This window comes from Idiotropiscis lumnitzeri, unplaced genomic scaffold (assembly GCF_059441095.1).
Source record: "Idiotropiscis lumnitzeri isolate Australia: NSW breed Sydney's pygmy pipehorse unplaced genomic scaffold, RoL_Ilum_1.0 HiC_scaffold_26, whole genome shotgun sequence".
In the NCBI taxonomy this organism is placed as follows: Eukaryota; Metazoa; Chordata; class Actinopteri; order Syngnathiformes; family Syngnathidae; genus Idiotropiscis; species Idiotropiscis lumnitzeri.
The window spans coordinates 2,582,874-2,598,101 of record NW_028283564.1 but is presented as its reverse complement, the minus strand read 5'-3'; the positions used below and the strand labels follow the sequence as shown (position 1 = coordinate 2,598,101).

At 41.3% G+C, this 15,228-nt stretch overlaps 1 long non-coding RNA gene across 3 annotated transcripts; it reads right to left on the bottom strand.

Moving 5' to 3' along the window:
• Nucleotides 1-3,549: 3,549 nt before the first annotated feature.
• Nucleotides 3,550-10,130, bottom strand: LOC148316001 (uncharacterized). Of its 3 annotated transcripts, none has more exons than XR_015840453.1 (7): nucleotides 9,955-10,130; nucleotides 9,175-9,294; nucleotides 8,404-8,567; nucleotides 7,874-8,062; nucleotides 5,504-5,599; nucleotides 4,291-4,507; nucleotides 3,550-4,183 (listed from the first exon to the last, which is right to left on the bottom strand). It is a non-coding gene; the product is annotated as an uncharacterized LOC148316001 (long non-coding RNA). The 3 variants fall into 3 exon arrangements; XR_015840451.1 differs by having other exon boundaries at nucleotides 4,291-4,443; XR_015840452.1 differs by lacking the exons at nucleotides 7,874-8,062; nucleotides 8,404-8,567; nucleotides 9,175-9,294; nucleotides 9,955-10,130 and adding an exon at nucleotides 6,602-6,724 and having other exon boundaries at nucleotides 4,291-4,443.
• Nucleotides 10,131-15,228: the final 5,098 nt, after the last annotated feature.

Below are 15,228 nucleotides of genomic sequence, written 5' to 3'. Positions count from 1 at the left end.
CCTAACAATATTATTCAACCAAGAGATCATGAGTCGTCGCCCACTTACTTTCTGAAGTCAGCTGGGATGTCACGGCTGTGACCCTCGTGAGGATAAAGTGGTTCAGATGGAAAAGTAGGACTAAGGGCTTTTTCTCAGGTTTCCATGCGCAAATCCATGTATATTAGGTTAATTGGAGACTCTAAATTCTCTACTCATCAAATGACATTCGTGACCCTGATGGATAGATAAAATAGATTATTAATCTGCCATGGGAAGTCCAAGGTGTCTGGTAGAAAGAAATGCATTCATACACTCATTACACAGTCAACCAAGCAAAGACACAAAGCCTAGGGCAGGGGCGGGCAAACTTTTTGATTGGAGGACCACAATGGGTTCTAAAATATGACAGAGGGGCCGGACCAGGAGCAGATGGATGGAGTGTTTTGGAAACCTCACCTCATCTGAGAAAAAAAATACATTTAATTTTATATGAAAGTGAATAAAAGCATTCCAACAATAATATTTGTCTTTGAAAACCACAGTGTTTAGAAAATAAAACATTAACAAGGTTTATTCATTAAATTTTTTTCAAGTTCGGCGGCCCGGATTAAAACTTTTAACGGGCCGCATGTGGCCCCCGGGCCGTAGTTTGCCCTCGCCTGGCCTAGGGCATAAACACATACATGTAATATCCAATCCGCTTATTCTCACAAGGATAGCGTGCTGGAGCCTACCCAGCTGTCAACGGGCAGTAGGCGGGGCACACCCTGAAGTGGTTGCCAGCCAATCGCAGGGCACGCAAAGACGAACAACCATCTGCGCTCAAACTCACTCACAAATGCAACCTCCACACAGGAAAGCTGGGTCCCGGGATCGAACCCTGCACCTTGGGACTGCGAGCCGGATGTCCTAACCAGTCTTAACTCATTAAATACCAGCCATTTTCACTGGAGCAACCCACTCAATCCCAGAGTTTTCCTGGGTTTTGACTAATATTGCAAGGCCCACAGAATATTGTATTCTAATGCTATATAGACATGGAGCACACCCGAAGAAAGATGAGACTCTCTTCTTTCAACAGAAAAAAAATGTTTGTTCCTATCTTTTTCCATTCCTGAACAATCGGCATTTGAAAAGAGCTAAATTTCATGAAAACTCCAATCCCTGGGGAAAAAACTGAGAAAATGAGCTTTTTGTAAACTGATGCATTTTGACCATAATTTGAACTTTGACACTATTATTTATGGCTTTTATGACACCTCTAACATCTAAATAATGCATTCTATAAAATAACAAAAAAAAGCACAAAAAATATGTTTTTGATAAAATAAATTTATTTGCACATAACACTAAACGACTGAACTGTTGAACTATGTACAAAAATGAAATACATCAGTGTCATACATACTTTTTTTTTGTGTGATATAAAATAAAACAGTTGCCTTGATGCAAGGGCACACAACATAGTTCACACCACATTCTTGTTTCACTCCGTTTGCCTTTGCGCAAACAGACCCGACACTTTCGTTGTGGTCTGGCTTTGCTGGTCCGTGGAAAATAGGCGAGCTTGTGTTTGTCCACTGGGGTTTGTGTGAAAATAATTGTCTGGGAAGTGATTGCTGGCATCCGCGATGTGCTGCAGAAGCTCATCCGTGAGAAACAGCTGCAGGAAATCAGCTGGCTCCTCAGACTCCAAATGGGCAGCGGCATTCAGTGGTCCAGGGGTTGCTGTAAAGTCGATTTTCCTCGGTTGCCATCCAGTGTGACGCCATCCGGAACCACTGCTTCCTGATGCACAACCTGTAAATTACAGAAATATAAACAATTGGAAATATATATTTATTGCTGCATTTTATTGCTGGCGTGTGAAGTTTCATATTATAATTTACCTTTCTTTACACCAACAAGACGAGGAGGAACTTTCTTGCCGCGGGATGCACAATCTGTGAATTTTAGAAAGTATGCATGATTACCACACCATTCAGTATTGTTGTTTCCTCGTCGGGGAGGAGATGCGCTCGCGCGTCACTGCACATTTACGCGACATTTTCTGCCCGCAAGATGCATGATTGTACAATAAAAGCATGAGGGCTAAAACCACATGTTCAATGGTAACTTGCGAGCGTTTACTTCCTCGTCGGCGAGGACTTACGCTCGCGTGTAATTGTGCAATAGGCGCCCGGACGAGAAAGTCAGCGAGCAAGCTTGCGTCTAACTGCACATTTACGCGACATTTTCTGCCCGCAAGATGCATGATATGTACAATAAAAGCATGAGGGCTAAAACCACATGTTTAATGGTAACTTGCGAGCGTTTACTTCCTCGTCGGCGAGGACTTACGCTCGCGTGTAATTGTGCAATAGAGGCGGCCGGACGAGGAAGTCAGCGAGCAAGCTCGCGTCTAACTGCACATTTACGCGACATTTTCTGCCCGCAAGATGCATGATATGTACAATAAAAGCATGAGGGGTAAAACCACATGTTCAATGGTAACTTGCGAGCGCTTACCTCCTCGTTCGGGGGGATCTGGTGAGGACTCTCAGCTGCTTTGGCTATTGTCCGAAGGCAGGCGATGCAGGCCGCAAGGCACGCGCACCCTCTTTAGACGCCGTTTTGTTGTGACGACGACGAAGCGTCATCCTCTCAACCAAAGCGTCTCCATCGCCTTGATGCTTTTAGGAAGCTTTTTTTTACAAAAAAGCATTCCTCGATCGTCATTTGCTTGGAGGATTTCATTGCTAACGCTACTAATGCGACTGCTGCTAGTGCTGCCGATGCTGCTGCTACCCACGCTGCTCTCCACACTTATAAGTCTACCCCAGGATCCCGCCCCCCCATTTGTACCTCTGGCGCAGATTCAAGGCGGATCTTTTGCACCTCTGCCCCCTGCTGGGTGATTTTTACATGATTCACAATGCGGACAAGGCTGATTCTCAGTCAGAGGTTGCATCAGACCCTTATGTACACTATGACGTAAAAAAGACAGGAAACGTACTTATACGTCTTTGGTAGAGGGCGCCATTGCATTAAAAGACGTCTTTGTACGTCTAAGGGAGTAAATGAGTTGAACAAAGTACAGGGTCCTTCACCTGACTACAGATGATCTTCTGGGGACTTTATTTGGTTTTAATCACTTTTGGGGTCTGTATCTATGCACACTCCCTGGTTTTGCTACCTTCCCGGGTACCACATACACACTGCTTAGTTTCTCTGCCTTCGTGGGTACCACATACATATTGCTTGGTTTCTCTGCCTTCCTGGGTACGACATACACACTGCCTGGTTTTGCTACCTTCCTGGGTACCAGTCACACAAACGTCAGACGACTCAGCACATACCGACTGTCTCAGCACTACACACTTTCACTCCAAGGCAGTGCTGTGAACCAACTTACTGACAAGAGGTAGTATTTAGAATTTTAAAAAGTGCTTGAAAGGTTTTGTTCATGTAAAACCAACAGATTATGACATTATTATTATTATTTAAATCAGTATTAAACAGCATCAGCATAGGTTAAAGATATTATACAGACTATATACGATAAAAAAATACTAAACCACCCTTGCTTTTCCGTCATTTCTTGTATAAGTTAACACACAGATGTATAACATTTGTTTATACAAATATAACGATTAAAAAGTAGCTGATTAGAGTTTTAATTTTGTATTCATTAATCTGTAATAAAAATGGACATATTTTGGTTAATAAAATTAACAAGAAATAAAAGTAAAGGGTGTTCTAATACTTTTTTCAAGATTGTCCTAACATACATTTAATGTTTACAGTATATGTCTTCGGAAGAAGCGCAGCATTAGATTTTTTTTTTTGTTCTCTCTCTTTGACTTCTGAATTTGAATTTCTGTCACAGATGTGCTTGAATTCTATTTTGGATGATTTGTGTTAAACTGCACAAATATTTGAAGAGCCATAGAATTCAAGAATCACACCAGTGCTGCTACTCCTCCGAACGGGTGAACGCCCTTGATTAACAACCTGCGTTGAGGTGGCTTTTGAGATTCGTGGTGTGGGAGAAAAATCTCTGAAGGCATTCTTAGACTTCAAGAGAGGGTCCACAATTTTCAAAGATTCACTTCCGTCTGAATCAGAGGCCTCACTTGTATCCGGAATATATTCATCTCCACTGTCATCTGAGTTGGAGTAATAATGCTTATCCATTCCAAAGTCAGCCTGTTTTTTTAATCTAAAAAACAACAACAACAACGAAATATAAAGGATAGAAGGCAGGAGACCAATAAAATATATGCAATTTGCTTGTAAGATTCCCTGAAATCTATATGGGTTGTTTACCTGTATACTTTTGGTCCTCCTGAGCCTTGGGATAGTAATATGGTCTGGGTCTGAGGCACAAAGTTCAGGGGCAGGATTTGACAATGATTCGTCAGAATCTGTGTCGTTATTCCAAGGAAGATTCAGCCCATATTTTTTGTCCAAGGGAGGAGACTGGGTTGCATCAGAGTCCAAGAGAAAATTGAGAACCCATTAAATACTTAATCCCCAGAGGAATCTGCACAGAAAAAGGTCTTAATTCTATTTGAAAAAAAAAAAAAACTAAAATATTGATGAATGATATTATGACAAAATAATGTAATAACAAAATTAGAATGATTTTAGGAAATTATTTGCAAAACCAAAACATTGTGGTACGATAATAATGCATATAATTATTCTACGCAGCTATATTTAACAAAAACACTTAATTGACCGTAACAAAAAGCTCCCGGGAGGAAAACTACATTAAATGTTTTTTTAACAGGGCAGTGAAAATATTGGAAAATAAAAAAAATAATGAATAAAATAATATGAAAAAAGAATTCAATGTGTATCGATGGACCCATATGAAATACTTATATCGCTATGTACTTATCAGCCATATCGCCCAGCCCAATATGTAACTGCAACTTCAAAACCTCGGGCCATAACAGGATTGTAACATGGGATGCATATCTTCATTCCTAAATTTGTAGATCCCGAGGAGGCTGCTCAATGGTCCTGGTAATGTAAACCTCAACCAATTCGGTCACAGCCAATGTTCTCCATCCTTGTTAAGAAGTTTTGAAATGATTTAATAGATATACTATTGCAAACTATACCAGAATTTTATACATTTTAAACTTTTGATCACAATTTTACCTATTTTCTAAAAATCTGAAGAATCCACATGCCAAATCACCTGCTGTGGACACATAGGTTCTGTTCTGACAGATAATTCAGTTACAGGTTGTGTACTTAAAGCCAATAAGAGGGCAATGCAGCAGTCGACAGCCTGACGAAAGCTTAAGTCTCCCAATGAGAGAACTGTAGTGGCTGGTAGGTTCTTAGATTGTAACATAGTAAAGACATACACTACGCATAACTGTATATCATATGATGATGAGGGAAAATATTATTAGCTACGATTTATGTCCAGATATATTAGAAAACTTGTCCAACCAGCACAGGTCTATCTAACTGTAATTTTAACATCTCAAGACACGACAGGATGACCACATGATAGGCATACCTCCTTTTCAGAGTCTGTCAAACCTTGAGAAGGCTGCTTCGATGTTCTGGTGGCATCAACCTCAGCCGATTCAGTCATTGTCGGTTGTCCTCCATCCTAATGAACAAGTTGAATATTAATTTAATGAATTAAAAAAAAGAAAATGGATCAGAATTTTACACATTTTAACGAACAAGTTCACGAATGAAACAAAACCAATTACTTTAGCGCATGACAATTAATCTTCAGTAGAGATATGTTGTGACTGATATTTCAGTCACAGGTTGTCTTTTGAACGCCACCAGGGCCGCAATGGAGCACAGGACAGCCAAAAGTCTTCTTGTCGGACAGCTGTAGTGGCTGGTAGGTTCTAAGATTATAACATAGTAAAGGCACATACAACTCCTAACTGTATTTCATATGATAATGAAGGAAAAGATGATTAGCTATGATTTATGTCAACAATAAAAATGGCTCTACGGGGTCCCCACGAACGCAAACCTGACAGTTGGGTGTCAGATGGCCAACATACCTGACTCGCAATTCAACTCAACTGGACCCCACAACACAAGAAAAAGCTGAGTGAGCCTCAAACCAGACATACACATTCACTGACAAATATCCTGTGACACCAGATATATTAGAAGTCTTGTCTAATCAGCACACGTCTATCTAACTGCAATTTTAACATCTCGAGACACGACAGGATGAGCACACGATACGCATACCTCCATTTCTGAGTCTGTAAAGCCTGGAGGAGGCTGCTTCGATGTTTTAGTAGCATCATAAATTTATTGAATTAATTATATTTGAGGTTGGATTAGATTTTTACACATTTTAAGCCTTAGCCACCCAAAACAAAACATAAGCTCATGAATGAAATAAAACTAATTAATTTCGCCCATGCCAATTAATCTTCTGTAGACACGTGTTGTGACCAGTGTTGTTTTTGGCAGGCATTTTAGATTTTGTCCAAGTCATTTGGACAAAGTGCTGATTTGTTTACATCACATTTAGTCATCCCAATTCGTTATAGTTTTAGTCCAGTTTTAGTCAACGAAAACTAAAAAAAGGGTTTTAGTCCAGTTTTAATCGACGGAAACGCAAAAAAAGTTTTACCCTAGTTTTCGTCAATTTATTCACAAAGGTTTTAGTCCAAGCGGCACGGTGGCCCAACTGGTTAGCATGATGGCCTCACAATATTGAGGTCGTAGGTACGATTCTGGCTCCGGCCTTCCTGCGTGGGTTTCCTCTGGGTAATCCGGTTTCCTCCCATATTCTTAAAACATGCATGGCAAGTTGCTTGGACACTCTAATTGCCCCGAGGCATGAGTGTGAGCGTGGATGGTTGTTCGTCTATGCATGTCCTGCGATTGGCTGGACACCAATTCAGGGTGTACCTCGCCTACTGCCGAAGACAGCTGGGATAGGCTCCAACACCCCCCGCAACCCTAGTGAGGAGAAGCGGTACAGATAACGGATGGATGGATGGATGGATGGGTTTAAGTCCATTTGAGTTAAAACAAGGCATTCAAGGTTTCCACCCAATAACAAAGACTTTTGGATGGACTACTAAGGATTCTTCATTACAAACAGAAAAAAGTGGCAACAGTGGAATCAATACTCACTGCTCCAAAATAAGCAGAGAAGCAAAACATTTTGTTGGGCAACTGTTGTGGCTTTATTTCACTAAAAGCAACATAAAATAATTTATGAACCACATGCTAACAATTTTGTCTAGTCAACGAAAAAAATTCATGTACATCACGTCATGTTTTCGTCATAAAAGAACCTCGTATAGCTTGTCATCGTCATTAAAAAAGGGGCGTTAACGAAGTATTTTCGTCATAGTCATCAGTGACGAAAACAACACTGGTTGTGACTGATATTTCAGTCCCAGGTTGTCTCCTGAACACCACCAATTGGGCAAGGGCGCGCAGGAAAGCCTGGGGTCTTCTATTTTTACAGTATAGAAAGGCTAAATATCAAATTGAAACAGTGTTTTATATCATGAATATACAGGGTTGGTGCTGGTTCTGGTAGGGAAACCACAACATAAAGATGTCCTTAATTAGTCCCACAATGGGGATATTTGCAATATGGCATATGATGGCCTAACAGGGCCACCGCCCAGAAAGGAGTAACGCAGAACTTTGTAATACTGTCACTCCCTGACCAGTTCGTTGTTCCTGCAGAGCCAAACTTTGACTCAGACCCACAAATTTGAATTACAGATAGTGGACAATGGAGAACTCCCCCAGTCAGTCAGCATGTTCAACTTCCATAGAAACCTCACATACATTTATTAGATTGCCAAACTAATTGGAAACTACATCACCAGAACACCACAAGTGGGCTCTGTTATTGTACTTAAAGATGCATCTTACAAACCTGTGTTCTCCAAGGCCAGCTGGTCCATAGTCTTAAGTTATTTCTTCGCCAACATCAATGTCTCGGAGCGCAAACAGACAGAGGTGTGGTCTGTCCTCTGTTGTCATCTTCTTCATTTTACAGTTGGGGTGCATGTGGTCATCATTAACCAGTCTTCCCAGACTGCCATCTTCTTGAGCTGCATCAACACTTAAAATAGATTAAAAAAAAAAAAACAATTATTCAAACAATGTCAGAAATTAATCTTTGAGACAATCTTGTGTACACAAAACATAAAAATAGGAAATCCACAATTTTTAAATCTAAATCAAATCATACAAGAAATTTCTATTGGAATCAGACCCTATTAACAGCTTGTCTTTGAGACTTCATGATCTATATTTTCATTTGTACAGATTCAACGCATGAATAAAAGTAATTATACATTTTTGCTTAGAGAATGATTTTTCCCCTAACACTTATGGGATGAGTATGTGTTTATTTTTTTAAATAAAAACAAAAATAAGATAACATCTCAATCTTTGCCTCACCTCCAAGTTTTTTCTTGCCGGCGGAAGTCAAACAAAAAGACAGTGCCTCTTCCATCCATCTTCCTGCGTTGAGATTCATCAGAATCTATCAATTTTCCTCTGTACTCCATAATAAAGAATAAAGTCGTCTTTCCTGAAAGGGGCCTTGGTAAATACTCCTCGACCTAGTTAACAGGGAAATCAAGTTAGCTTCGTCATATTTTTAAGCACACAAATAAGGAGTCATCATATTCATTTGGGCCACTATACTAATGTAGGGTGGTTTGAAACATTGCTTCTTGTGAGGGATAGAGCAGAGCCCTTCTTTATGATTTTAAAGGAACAGACCAGCCAAAATTCATTTTCCAGCATTGCATTAGCCAGTATGTATTAGGACTGAAAGTACAAATGTCAATTGCACCTGGTTACGTAAAAAAAAAACTTTAAGATTATTTAGTTTCAAAACAATGACATACACTGTACACAGTCATATTGGATCGCGTCACGTGATCTCTGTGACGTATTACGTGCTTTACACTAGACTATCAATATCGGACTTGTTCACCGGTCTATTGTGGTATAAAAATGCCGGAGGGCGTCATCAAGTACAGCCTTAATTTAGATAGAACTCCTACCATCAGGTTTCACACTCACTGAAATAACTTGAAACTGACAAAAGTGGCAAAAGAAAAGGTCAAGACACTCTTAATGTAAAATAACCACTTAAAAAACGATGTCAGCTTGGTTATCAGAAAACAATAATATATCTTAGCAAAAGCGTTAACATCATACCTTTAAATTAGTTTATATACTTCGCTTCTAACTCTGCAGTCTTGTCCAGACCCTTGACTGCATGTTCAATAGTATCCTGCTTTGGGGACTTCCTGCATCTCAGGGAAGGCATTGTTTATTCTATAAAGAAAAAAGACAGTATTGTGTTGAGAATTATTAATACTATGGGCTAAATGGAGTTTTAACAATATCAGTGTAAGAAAAATAAATTATAAATTAAAAAAACATCAATTCCTCCATCCCAATTAACGATTTCAACCATAATAGTTTATATTGAAGTTTAAACAACAGACACAGACAGATTTATGCAGTGTGACTACAAAAATCTTACCAAAATTGCATTCACAGTAACCTTTGCTTTAAGAATCATGTAATTAACCAGTGAACATCGTGTCTTACACAAAAATTAATGACAGAAATTATCATAGTACTTGCATTCTGTGGTTCTATAACAAAAGTGCAAGCTGTTAGCTCCGCAAAGCTAACGCAACAAGCTAGCGTCCCTCGTGCTCACATTCAATGCAAACCTGACCACCGGATGACAATACGCGTCGGTTTAGTTCTTTAAATGAGTAAAAGCACCATGACGTTTTATAATTATTCAATGCTTAACTGGAGCTCGTCAATTATGTCGATGTAGGAGCACATGTTTGCTAGGCCAGTGTTGTAGGCCCACATCCATGGTGCTACTTTGTATAGTGTTTTCCACACAACTATCTCTAACTATGAACAAATGCACTCGACGCATGTTTTGAAAAAAACCCAACGAAAAACACTTACCTCTCCGTTTCAACAGCAGTTCGAACTTCGAAGTGGTGATATTCTCCAGCGTTAAGCACCTGCTCGAACTGCGAATAGGTAAAATTCAACAGCGTCTTTTTTCTGTCTTAATAAGGACGCGATGAGAGGAGGAGCGCTTGCCTTTTCGTCAGCACGCCCCGCGCGGGTGGTGCTGCTTTATCACTCTCTATCTGTGCCCGCCCGCCGGCATGTCGATAGAAAAATAATATTCCTTCAAACATTACTTTCATCTTCTTAACGTTTTGTCGTGAATTTAACAGGTTCACCACTTTTTTCAAATACACCAATGGAAAACAGGTCTTAATTGAGGAAACATACAAAGAGCGTCTCACAAACACCTTATGATGAGCAATGTAATTTGATCACGTTTTTTGTCACTGCCTGGACGTTGGGTTCACTGGCCTGGTGGCAGTGGCTTGTAGACACTGTCACTGAGTGGGAACGGATCTCAAGGTGGGTCAAACTAACCCAAGCAGTGGATCGGTCCGTTTTTTAAATTTATTAATTTTTTTATTTTATGTATTTATTTATTATTTAATACAAGGGCTTCGGCTCACTCCCAGTGGGCGGGACCAAAGAATTTGGGTTTCCTTTGAGCTAGGAGGCAGTCAAAGGCAGTCCAATCCCCGGCAACATAAAGCGCCTAGCTCTGGGGACATGGAATGTCATTTCTCTGGTAGGGAATGAACCCGAGCTGGTGTGTGACTAGACCAGTGGTTCTCAATTATTTCCTGTCATGCCCCCCCTACCAAGAAGAAAACAATTCGCACCCCCCCACCACAATTTTCTTTTACATTTCGTACTAATGTACATGTTCTTTGCATATTAATGTTAGATTGTCAATAAAATATCTTACCTTAACAAAGCTAAATTGATAAAAATAAAATATCATTTTGAGAACGACTATTGTGAGGATCTCGAAACTCAGTACTCTGTGGTGCTAATATTGATGAGATGATACATATGTTGAAGCCACAGAACAAAAAGATTAGATATTGTTTGGAAATTAATGACGTACATAAAGGAATATCAGCCTTGATTGGAGTACATTACTGCATTTAAATTTTTAATAAAAATGAAACAATTATTGATGTTATGACCACTATGAAGAATTTAAAAAACAATATATAGGGATAATTATAGTTTTCATTTTGTTATGTGTAGTCTGTTCATGTTGCATTATTTTTATGACAAAGACGATGGTTAATCGTAGGTTTGTTGCCCAAATGTACCATTACAACCTGATTAATGTTGAGAATGACGAACTCAAACTGGACACTGAAACGTAAAAACACATGGACTTCTTGCCCCTGTCCTCACACGTGCACACACACACACACCATACACGAAGATCCGGGAGGTAAGGACGGCTGTCCTACAGGATGCGGATGGAAGAACAACTGCAGCGGAACAATGCCAGGGATGTCTGGAGGGGCCTGAAGACCATCTCAGGCCACGGACAAGCAGGTAAGACCCAGAAGGGGGGGGGGCTTCAGTGGGCAAATGAGTTGAACCTATTTTTCAATAGGTTTGATCAAATGTCTGACCCCGCTCAGGCTTCCCTGATGCAGCCCCCACCCACCCCTCCTGCCACTGCGAACAAGACCCTCTCTCCCCCTCTCTCGCCCCTCTCTCTCTCCACAGGCTCCAGTTCCCAGCCTCATCAGACAACCACCACTTCCTCCTGCTCAGCCTTGTTCCTCACAACATCTCAGGTGAAGAACCAGCTGAGGAAGATGAAGGCGAGGAAGGCGGCAGGCCCAGATGGGATCAGCTCCCAGCTCCTCAAATCCTGCGCAGACCAGCTGTGTGGAATCGTCCAGCACATGTTCAACCTGAGCTTGAAGCTGGGCAGAGTCCCCCAGCTGTTGAAAACATCCTGCCTGGTTCCGGTTCCAAAGACACCCCATCCGAAGGAGCTCAACAACTTCAGACCAGTGGCGCTGACGTCTCATCTGATGAAGACCCTGGAGAGACTGGTCCTCGTCCATCTGCGCCCCCTGGTCAGCTCCTCAATGGACCCACTCCAGTTTGCATACCAGCCTGGCATCAGTGTGGATGATGCCATCATCTACCTGCTCCACACTTCACTCTTCCACCTGGAGAAGGCGGGGGGCACGGTGAGGATCATGTTCTTTGATTTCTCAAGTGCTTTCAACACCATCCAGCCCGCCTTATTGGGAGACAAGCTGGAGCAGGCGGGAGTGGCCCACCACCTCATCACATGGATTCACAACTACCTCACAAACCGGCCACAGTACGTGAGAACACAGGACTGTGTGTCTGACGTGCTCCTCTGCAGCACGGGAGCGCCGCAGGGAACTGTGCTGGCTCCCTTCCTGTTCACCCTCTACACCTCGGACTACAAATACAATTCCACAACCTGTCACCTGCAGAAGTTCTCTGATGACTCTGCGATTGTCGGCCTCATCACTGACGATGACGATCGGGAGTACAGAGGGGTTACGCAGGGGTTCGTGGACTGGTGTCAGCAGAACCGCCTCCAAATCAACGCTGGGAAATCCAAAGAGCTGGTGGTGGATTTCCGCAAGCGTCGGCACTCTCCACCTGCACCAGTGAATATCCAGGGAACAGACGTTGAGAGGGTCTCAACTTACAAGTATCTGGGTGTTCATCTGAACAATAAACTGGACTGGAGCGACAACACAGACGCTCTCTATAGGAAGGGTCAGAGCAGACTCTTCCTACTCAGGCGGCTGAGGTCCTTTGGCGTTCGGGGAACACTCCTCAGGAACTTCTATGACTCGGTGGTTTCATCAGTCATCTTCTATGGAGTGGTCTCCTGGGCAGGAGGCATCTCGGGCCGAGACAAAAAGAGACTGGACAAACTGGTGAGGAGGGCCAGCTCTGTCCTGGGCTGCTCCCTGGACTCTGTGGACTCAGTGGGGGGCAGAAGGATGACGGCAAAACTGTCATCAATGCTGGACAAACCAGCCCACCCATTCAATGACACTCTGAGAACACTTTACAGCTCCTTCAGTGACAGACTTTTACACCCTCGCTGTACCAAAGAGAGATTTCGCCGCTCCTTCCTGCCAACTGCTGTCAGACTTTTTAACAAGAACATTGGGTCAGGCCTACAAACGGGAGGGCATTAGTGCAATTGTGCAGTCCTAGGATGCAATATTAACTACTACTGTACTTTCAGCCAAGGGTGTACTTAAATATTGACCAATGATGTATTTTGTTTACCATTACAGTATTCTTATTACAATACTTCTATCACTGTAGTATTTCTACCACTGCAGGATGTTCACTATTACAGTACTTTTATCATTGCAGTACTTTTATCATTGCAGTATTTTTCTATCATTGCGGTACTTTTACTATTACAGTACTTTTACCATTGCAGTACTTTTACCATTGCAGTACTTTCATCATTGCAGTATTTTTCTATCGTTGCAGTACTTTTACTATTACAGTACTTTTACCATTGCAGTATTTTCTATCATGCAGTACTTTTCTATCATTTCAGTACTCTTACCATTACAGTACTTTTATCATTGCAATATTTTTATGATTGCAGTATTTTCAATCATTCAGTAGTCTTTATCATTACAGCGTTTCCCCCTCCGTATAATGGACAAACATTAGGAGTGTTTCCTTACACTTAGATACGTTTATACTGTGTATATTTGCATGCTTTTTCTGAATGTCTGCTGCTAATGTTATACATTAACGGCTACATTACGCCGCCGACTCTGTGTGATCTATATCTTTGCTGCTGTAACACCTCAAATTTCCCCATTGTGGGACTAATAAAGGACATCTTATCTTATCTTATCTTATCTTATCTCTCCTACAACGAGGCAAGGGCCTCCACCAAGTCACCCCAGGGACAAGTTTTATTCCCTGATGGTCATCAAATTATGAGGATCTCATTCTACGCCGGAAGGGAGGAGGGGAATTTTTCCCTAATGTGAGGTTTTCGCTCCTCCACTGATGATCACACTGTTGTATGATTTCATTATGATGATCTGTCTTAAAGCCGTAAGGACATGATTTTTAAATCCACAACAGGAGGGAAATGTAAGATGGGCTGAGGATAGGTAATCAGTTTGTGTATTCATAATCATGTTTTTATACACTCATTAATGTTGAACACACACAGAGACACTTACTTGTTATTTTAACACACACACACACAGACACCGTATCCTGAAGATGTGTTTAGTTAAACTGACCTTGGGTTATGATTTTCTGCCTGCTGGAGTCCCTGGTGATTAGTTATTGATGCTTTAGTTAAACTGACCTTTATACCGTGAGTTATTGATGTTTTCTGTCTCTTGGTGATTAGTTGTTGATGCTTTTCTGTCTTCTGGTGATTAGTTATTGATGAGTTAGTTTCAATAAAAAGGCAGAACGGAGGGTGAGAGTCAGAGGGTGTGCGGGATTGAACTGGCAAGACGGCTGTTTCGCCTCCTGGCTCCCTCTCCCATTCTGAATGGCACAAAACGAAAACTTTAGTAAGTTATTTCAGTCTAAAAAAGGCGTCAGGGCATTTTTAAACCGGACAGTAAGTCGCCACTGTCTTGGTTCCTTTTTGTGCCTTGACCCATACCGGAATTATTGAAAGGATGCAGTCCTATTTACAGGCCCCAGTGACACCCCAGGTTTCTGTTGTTTGTACGAGGGCGCTTAATAGGTACTGCTATTCACAATCGTCTTAGGCTGTTTCTTTGCAGAAGTTTATGGACAATGTGTAGTGCTGTAGGATGCAGTCTAGAGCATTCTTGACATTGAAGCTTTTGTTTCCAGCAACTGCTAATGCGACCGTGCATCAAACATGCAAAACACAGACCCTTGCTCCTCAAGAAGTCAATCTTATTCTTGTGATGCTTTCTCCTAAATTCCTTACCAATTGTGAGACTGTGTTGCTCTCCATTACAATTAGCACATGGTTTGGCAATAGCATCCACTGAAACAGGTTCTGCCTTTGGCGTGGTGGTTTTGTTGTTTTCCATCTTGGCGGGCACAATGACTGTTGTGAAGACTTTCTTTGATTTTGTTGTTTCTGTGTGTTGTGATTTTGTTTTCTGTTTTATAGAAATCTTTCGTGCTTGTCAACAAAGTCAACAAAATCCTTAAACTTCACTCTTCTATTTGTTCTTTCTTGGAGATTGCAGGCAAATTTTCTCCAAGATTCTATAAGTCTGTATGGAAGTTTGTTTGCCAATGCCTTTATATTAGCCATGTTGTCCAAGTCCTCCATGTAATTAACATCTGCCATTA